Source organism: Podarcis melisellensis (assembly GCF_964234715.1).
Source record: "Podarcis melisellensis genome assembly, chromosome: 1".
Classification (NCBI taxonomy): Eukaryota; Metazoa; Chordata; class Lepidosauria; order Squamata; family Lacertidae; genus Podarcis; species Podarcis melisellensis.
The window spans coordinates 14,425,550-14,434,246 of NC_138528.1; positions in this window are offsets into that span (position 1 = coordinate 14,425,550).

Here is an 8,697-nt window from a genome sequence, read left to right on the forward strand (position 1 = left end):
TTGCATTAGCATCTTCAGACCCTTGACCCACAGTACAAGACTGGGGGATAGGGTAGATCTAGGTGGCAGGCCTGAACATGACCCCCACCCCTGCAGCTGGGCTAAAGGGAATTTGGAGGCACTGCTAGAAAAACCCTGGGCACTCAGCCCGCCTTCGGTGTTTGCATAATTCCAGGAACGGCTGTGCAGGCAAAAAATGAGTCACTTGATGCAGTTGTGATGTCAGGTGATTGACAGGGGGACAGGCAGCCCTGCCCTCATGCCAGACCTGACTTGGCAGTTGTGGGGGAGATAAGGATCCAGCTTAGTGATCACCTATGCAATAGATTGTGTGTGTGTTTGTGTGTTTCTGGAGAGGCAAATGATGCAGATCTGTTGTTGTTTTGCAATAGCCCCGCATTTTCTGCAGTGTCAAATTCCAGCGTCAAAAGCACACGCCGGGGCAGGAAAGATTTTTCAGTTGGGCGGTCTGCTATCTCCAGAGTTAAAAGCGCCTCTTTTTCCTGTGCCTTTGAGCATGTGTGTGGTGCTGTGGTCTAAACCACTGAGCCTAGGGATTGCCGATCAGAAGGTCGGCAGTTCGAATCCCCATGACGGGGTGAGCTCCCGTTGCTTGGTCCCTGCTCCTGCCAACCTAGCAGTTCGAAAGCACCTCAAAGTGCAAGTAGATAAATAGGTACCACTCCGGTGGGAAGGTAAACGGCGTTTCCGTGCGCTGCTCTGGTTTGCCAGAAGCGGCTTAGTCATGCTGGCCACATGACCCGGAAGCTGTACGCCGGCTCCCTCGGCCAGTAAAGCAAGATGAGCGCTGTAACCCTAGAGTCATCCGCGACTGGACCTAATGGTCAGGAGTCCCTTTACCTTTACCTGCTACCTGTGTGAGCTTGCAAAGTGACCTTTCTCCCAATGAAGTTGATTACACAGCAAAATGAAATGGCACGTTTCCCACTAGGTGGTGCTACAGGATGCAGGCAAAACTCTTTCAGCTCGAATTTTCTGCTTGCCGTCTTTATCCTGCTCTTGTGTGGCTTCTTTCCCTGTGTCTCAAAGTGATTTTGGATGTTGCGATGCTATTTTATTGTGATTTTGTTTGTTTGGTTTTCATCTCCGTGTGGCTCCCTGGGGTGGCCTATTGATTGTATAAATAAATAAATACCGCTCTAGCATTGCCGTCAGATAACCTTTAGGTAATAAAAAGTTAAAATGCCAATGAAGCGCTATGACTTAACAACACACTTGGTGGTCAAGAGGGGGGGGCACTCATCCTGACTTCCTTTTGTGACATGTTTCCAGGCACAGTGCCTGAGCACTTTTGGTTTGTTTGTTTTTTGCCCTGGCACATTCCCTGCAAAAAATAACAAAAAAATGAATTGGAGCAAATGGAAATCTGCAGAAAACCCAAATTTGTTCTAATTCAGCATCAATGTATTCCCGGGGAAAGTGTGTGTGTTTCTGCAAAGAGCGCTTAGACGCAGAACTTCAAAATGCCTGGAAAGGGTGGGGCAAAAGATACGTGCGGATGAGCTTGGAGTGCACCCTAGTTGGAGTCTGCGGTTAGCTATCTCCACTTGGGAGGCTCGACATTGAGCTCTAACCCGTGTCCGGTCTGATTCAGAATGAGTTCTCTGCCACTGGTGCTCTAGCCGTCTCAGCGATTGTTTCATTGCCCTCAGATCCATGGCAAAACATGGGGCTGTCCGGGCTCCATGCAATCGGAGAGGGTGCTTCAGAGCCAAACAGTCAATAGCCCTGGTTAAGTCCGCATTCCAGTGGGCCACCAGGGAATCAGCTGAAAGGCCATCAACATGGGATAAAGCATCCCCTACCACTCTCTGGAAACCATTTGGATCCATTAAGTGGCGGGGGCGGACCATCCGAATCGGTCCCGCCTCCCTGCAGAGGGGATGGGTCACGGAGAAGTCCAGTTGCACCAGGAAGTGATCTGACCATGGCACTTCTTTGGTTTCGCTTTTACTTAGTGTCAGATCACCAACATCCATAGAGGTGAACACCAGGTCTAAGGCATGTCCGTGGCTATGAGTTGGGCCAGACTTATTCAGGGACAGCCCCGTGGAGGCCACACTTTCCACGAAGTCCCGAGCGGCCCCTTGTAAGATCGTGTCGGCGTGGATGTTAAAATCCCCCAGGACAACCAAACTAGGTGGTGGTTAAACGTTTGAAACACACCCGAAATTCAATAAAAACATTCTAGGAAATCACATGGTTTCTTGAAAGCTGTTGCCTTTCTTAGCTGTGAGGCAGGCTGCAAATTACAAATCACACAGACAAAAATATAGAGGCAAGAGCTAGTTCTGAGTCACGCACTTGGCAGAGATGGGTTTTTCCCTAGAGAGCATTTGCATCTCTGCAGCTGTCATTCTGGACCTTCAGGCTTTGCACGCAGGTAAAATCCCCATGTTACAGACTGAAGTGCTTGAGAACTGCTATCCCACATAGATATGAAGCCTCCTATTTCTCCTCATAAGGGTTTTTCTTTACCTTTATGGGGGTTAAACAGTGCTTCAGTTCAGGTCAAGACTGGAGTACCATCATTGAAAGCAATGTGTTCCCATTTTTAAGCTTCCCTCAAAGAATCCTGGGAACTGTAGTTTCTTAAGGGTGCTGAGAGTTGTTAAAAGATCCCTGTAGGATCCCCAAAAGAGGATGTATCTGGGAATTCCCAGACATATGGCAACCCTACACTAATTGCAGTGTCTGAACTGACCTCAAGGGTAGCCCAATGTAGAATGCATTGCAGTAGTCCAGTCAAGCTATTCCTGTCCAGGAGCAGCTATGAAGCTGGAGAAAATTTCTCTTGGCCACTGAGGAAATCTGTGCCTACAGTCACAAGGATAGAGCTAGGAATATTCCCAAGCCATATACCTTTATGTGCTGTGTCAGTCAAGAAGGGCGAGGGTTGAGAATGCATGCAGACAGCTGCATACTGAGAAGCACCTTCTCCAGGTCCAGGGCTGGATTTAGGTTTGATAAGGCCCTAAGCTACTGAAGGTAATGGGGTCCTTTATATATGTCCAGCTGCCCCTTGTCAACAACAAATTGTCACTGTTTTTGTGTGTTGAATATATGCTATATGGTGATTTATGGACCTAATAGGTATCTAAAGCCATTTGCACATGTTGCAATGCAACCAGTCCATGCAGAATGTAGGCTTTCTCTATATAGAAATGAGCAAAGCAGTGATATTTTAGGGAGCAGGCTAGCAGGCGGGGCCCATTACTTATATCATAGGAGCCTATACAACACAAAACACTGTTGCTGTTTGTAGGTTTTATTTGTTTTTTATCTTATATTTTGGAAATGTACATCCAGGTGTTTTTTTCTTTAATTTTTTTGGGGCTCCCCAAGAGAGTGGGGCCCTAAGCTATAGCTTGTTTAGCTTATACGTAAATCCGGCACTGTTTGTATCCCTGGGCAGCATCAACTGAAACTGATCCCAGGAAACTCAAGTAGATGGAATGTTGAAATCCTCATTTGGACATGCTATAATTTGCGGCTGATGGATTTGGGGTCATGCCTGAGCATCTGAGCGGTGTAAGAGTCGCTCCGAAAGAAAGGGAAAGAAAAATCCCTTAATGTAAGTTGCATTGGCGAACTTTACACAACCTGGCCCGCCCACCCAACGGGGGAAAACCCAAATTCCCAAATGACACTGGTTGAGCCGGATGAATACATAGAATGGTTTGTGATTCTTACTGAATAAACAAAGCAAACTGACTGTTGCCAAGAGTAAATAAAGAGGCCTTGCCTCTTTAGAATGCAATTTGTTCTTTCCCCTGTTTAGTATCTCTGCTGCTTTTTTTCATCGAGTTTGGAATTTCCACGCTTCTGCAAGAATTTTGTGTTGTGGTTTGCAAGAATAACGTGCCATTTTAGAGAATGCCTTTTCGCTCGTAAAAGCTCCCTTCTTCTCGCAAATGAATTTCTGTGGCCCAGATGCTTCACTCTGCACTTCGGGTTCCTTTCACCTGCTCTTTTTTCAAATTTATTTTGAAAAGTGGTAGACTGGTGAACCAGGTTCGCGTCTCTGCTTCTCCACATGCGGCTGCAGACCTTGGGCTAGTCACACTTCTCTGAAGTCTCTCAGCCCCACTCACCTCACAGAGTGTTTGTTGTGGGGGAGGAAGAGAAGGGAGAATGTTAGCCGCTTTGAGACTCCTTAGGGTAGTGATAAAGAGGGATATCAAATCCAAACTCCTCTTCTTCTTCTTTTCAGAGCTCAATTCTAGGACACATATAGCAGCCCAAAGGAGGTCCCATATTTACAGGTTGCAAGGTGCAGCAAGTACTTAAAGAGTTATAGAGACAGGGCAAAAGCACAAGCTAAGATGTTGATCCAACAGGCAACATGCCCCCCTGCCCCTTCCTTTTGAAGAGTGGGGTGGGCCCAGTGTGGCAAGCAGCCAGAGTCCCAGGACTGGGTAAGCAAATGGGCACTCCCTTGCGTGGGTTTTGTCTGCAAGGCTTGTGTTGGGACTGGAGTCTCAACATCCTTGAACCCCAAGTTCCAGATCTGTTGAGAGCTGAGAGCAGCAATTTCTTTCTGCTGCTAAATGCCAAGTCAATTTGCCTTAAACTAACACAGTATACAAATGGATCTTTATTCAGTGACCCAGGGTGGAGGAGTGGAATGTCCTGTGCAAAGTCACCCTGAGCTTCTGGGGAAAATTTACACGGGGAGTGGGGGAGGGGGTAAAATCTAAGATCAGCATCTGATGGGAGGAAATGGGGCTACATGATTCATGCATTCCCCATTGTTAATTTGCTGTTTTAGTTTAAGTGGATGAATAAATGAGCCTCCATCAGGCAGCTGAACAAAGACAGGTTTTAAAATCTGCAAGAAACACAAGAAGAAGGCAGCACTTCCTGTGATATGGTATTTGCTTACACAGGCCTGTTTCTGTAGGGCAACTCCTCTGTTTGTTCACACTAGCTAAGACTTCTCCCCAAGTACTTTGTTCTTGTTGTTTAGTCGTTTAGTCGTGTCCTACTCTTCGTGACCCCATGGACCAGAGCACGCCAGGCACTCCTGTCTTCCACTGCCTCCCGCAGTTTGGTCAAACTCATGCTGGTAGCTTCGAGAACACTGTCCAACCATCTCATCCTCTGTCATCCCCTTCTCCTTGTGCCCTCCATCTTTCCCAACATCAGGGTCTTTTCCAGGGAGTCTTCTCTTCTCATGAGGTGGCCAAAGTATTGGAGCCTCGGCTTCAGGATCTGTTCTTCCAGTGAGCACTCAGGGCTGATTTCCTTCAGAATGGATAGGTTTGATCTTCTTGCAGTCCATGGGACTCTCAAAAGTCTCCTCCAGCACCATAATTCAAAAGCATTAATTTTTCGGCGATCAGCCTTCTTTATGGTCCAGCTCTCACTTCCATACATCACTACTGGGAAAACCATAGCTTTAACTATATGAACCTTTGTTGGCAAGGTGATGTCTCTGCTTTTTAGCATGCTAAATGCCAGATTAACCATCCAATTTTCTGCTGACATCGATATGCTTCCCACCGAGTCCCAGGCACGATGTTGGAGTGGAACTAACTTGTGTTTTCTCTGTTTTAGGACTGGCCAGATCATGCTTCAGTTGTAGGCAAACAGCTCTCCTTTCGGTCTAATTTATTTTTGTAAGTAGCCAGGCCATCTGCTTGCAGTTTTTCTCATTTTTATTTTAGCTCAGTGGTATTCCACATGGTGCGCCTTTTATGATCATGGGGTCCGATTCCTCATCTTCAGAGGATAAGACCATGGACTTGGATGGAGGTCAAGAAGGAATTGTCCACAGAGCCAACCAAACAGGTCCTTACTGCCCCAAAAGCTCCAACTAAGAATGTGTAAGGGAAGGATTTCAATTTGTATTCAAAGGCAAACTGACCTAATTCACATTTCCCGAAACAATGAATGAATGAGAACACAGCCATTCTTCAAAAGTCACACTTCTCTGAATTTTGCAATGCAGTTTTCTAGCCAAGTAATGTGTAAAAAACAAAAGTCAAACCCCACACAAATAAATGCATATATTAAAGTGTGGATAAAAACATATATAGTTGTGAAGTGAAATTTGTGTGATACATTAGGAAAAAATGCATTCAGAAATGTGTCTGTTATGAGAAATTCTCACTAAAATGCTGATTAACTTTCATGAGAACTGAAGAAATAAATGAATCACTAACTGATGTGGAAATGTGGAGTGTTGAATGGTCTCTTTAAATTTGAAGGTTCGTTATTGTTCCACAAGATGTGTATGTCTTTAATGGCCAGAGCAAATAACGAGACCCAGTTTTACAGCTGTGAAACAGTATAGCAGGTGCTGCTAAGTTGTGTTAATTAAGCTGTGTCAGGAATTGGGTATAGTATATAAAGAGCAGCACCTAGCTCTCTCAGTACCCTGGGGAATGGGTTGGGTCATGCTTGTTGAGATATTTAATGTAAAAGGAGTTTTTGTTTTTGTTATTAAAACCTTGATAAAGTTATTTTTGAGTTCCTTGTAATGCATGGTCTCCCCAGCAAGCTTTCTGCAATGCAACTAAACTGCAAATAGCCAACATGGAGAACTTAAGGCATGAAAAATGAGAAACAGAGAGCAACTGATTTGCCCATTCCTACATATAGCACATTAGCCGTGCACTGTGCCCTGTAAACTCTCTAACTCATTCTCTCTCTCTCTCTCTCTCTCTCCTCATATTCTGCTTTCCCCCCAGACAGGGACTCAAGGTAGTTTATAGAAAACACAGAAACAGCTAAAAGATATCACACACACACACACACACACACACACACACACACACACACACGCAAGTAAACAGGTACACACCACTCTTGTTTATATTATATCCTAAAGCTGGATCATGTGACTTCATCCACCAACCATCCATTCATTCTTCCTTCCTTCCTTCCTTCCTTCCTTCCTTCCTTCCTTCCTTCCTTCCTTCCTTCCTTCCTTCCTTCCTTCCTTCCATTCTTCCTTCATCCACCAACCATGAGCAGCAGCGGTGGGAGAAGATGCTGCTAGTGGGGTGTTCTCTTCCATGGGACCCTCCTAGACATAACAGCCCTTGTCTGGACCTGAAAAACCCTGATTGTGACTTTCCATAGTTGATCCAGCTTATCCACATATTTGGGGTTTGCATGCCATGTCCAAGGTATTCTCAAGATGCTCCAGAAGCAATATTTTCATGTTTGGGGAAAGTAGCCACCCCCATCCTTTCTCACCAAATGGCTTTCGGCATCTGAGAAGCACTTTTGAAAGCTCAGCCGTTCTACAGGAAGTCCATTCTCTTCTCACTTAAGGCCGGCTGCTATGATAGACCCTGGCACTTTGCCTTTGTTAGCTCTCTGGCTCGGTTACACAAATATTATCTGGCCCAGCAGTATGTGTTCTCCTTCTACAGTTATGCTTTTCACTCTTTAAATATACTCGGAGTCGAGTGTGGATTTCATGCTCTTTATTCAGCTCATAGTAGTGAGGAATGGAAGTTCCCCCCAAATATCTGCTTTATATACATTATTTACACAATGGGCCCCACGTGATTGGCTAATTCCAGGATTCTCCTGTAGGCCAATCAGATTGCAGATTCACTTCCACCTGGAGCTGGATTGAGTGGCTCCTGCGGACTAATCATACTGCTGCATTGTTCTAGGACCAATCTGACTGCTGCATTTTGGATCCTATTCAACTTAGTATATAACAACTCTGTCGCCTGACACATTTCTTTCACTGGAGCCACAACAGGCAGTTGTTGCAAGAGGGATGTGAAAAGGCCAGGAAGAGCAGAGGACAGGAAGGATTGCTAGACAACTTCTCAGGTGTTCTCTATTGCCTGACAACACACCTGTCAGAAGCAGGATGTCTCTGATGGCCAGTTATAGGGAATCAAAGGTGGGAGAAGTGCTCCTGCACTCAAGTACTTTTTGCAGGTTCCCATTGGCATCTGATTGGCCATGATGACAACAGGATGCGGGACTAGAAAGGCCATTGGCCGGATCCAAGAAAGCTCCTCTTCTGTTCATAATAATAATAATAATAATAATAATAATAATAATTCAGCACAGACAGGTGCTGACCTGGGTTTTGGGCCAGGCTTGAACTGTGATCTGGTGGGCAGCATTAAAGAGAAAGAAATCCCCTTGATGTTGGTGGGTAGCAAATACTCCAGTCTCCCTAAAGTGTAAAAATCCATGATTTAATGGCATCCCAAATATTTTGGTCCCATGTTACCCAACAGTAGGGCCTGCCCTGTCTTCAAATTCTAGCTTCCAGACTTTTTTCCCTCTTCTGTCTTACTTCTGGGCATTAACTCGTATCTGTTCTTGCTTTCCACTTTCTTTAGGGGGCAAATTCTAACCCTTGGCTTTCAAATCATGCTCCTAAAAGCTGGAGGATGGGAAGAGATCAATGACACCTTTACTAAATATTATAAGTGCATCTTTATTTTGTACAACTTGGTATACAATGACAACATGGGATGCTTTAACTAAAAAAACCGACAACCACTGGATAGTAAAACAATCACTATGGACCAGGAGACTGACAAGCAAACACTGAAGCAACATCTGTACAGTGGCATATTTACACTCTTTTTATAGATACATTAACAATATTATTATTAATATTATTATTATTAACAATTGTATCCTGCTTGTTCCAAGCAGCTCAAGGCAGCGTACATGAAAATACTTCAT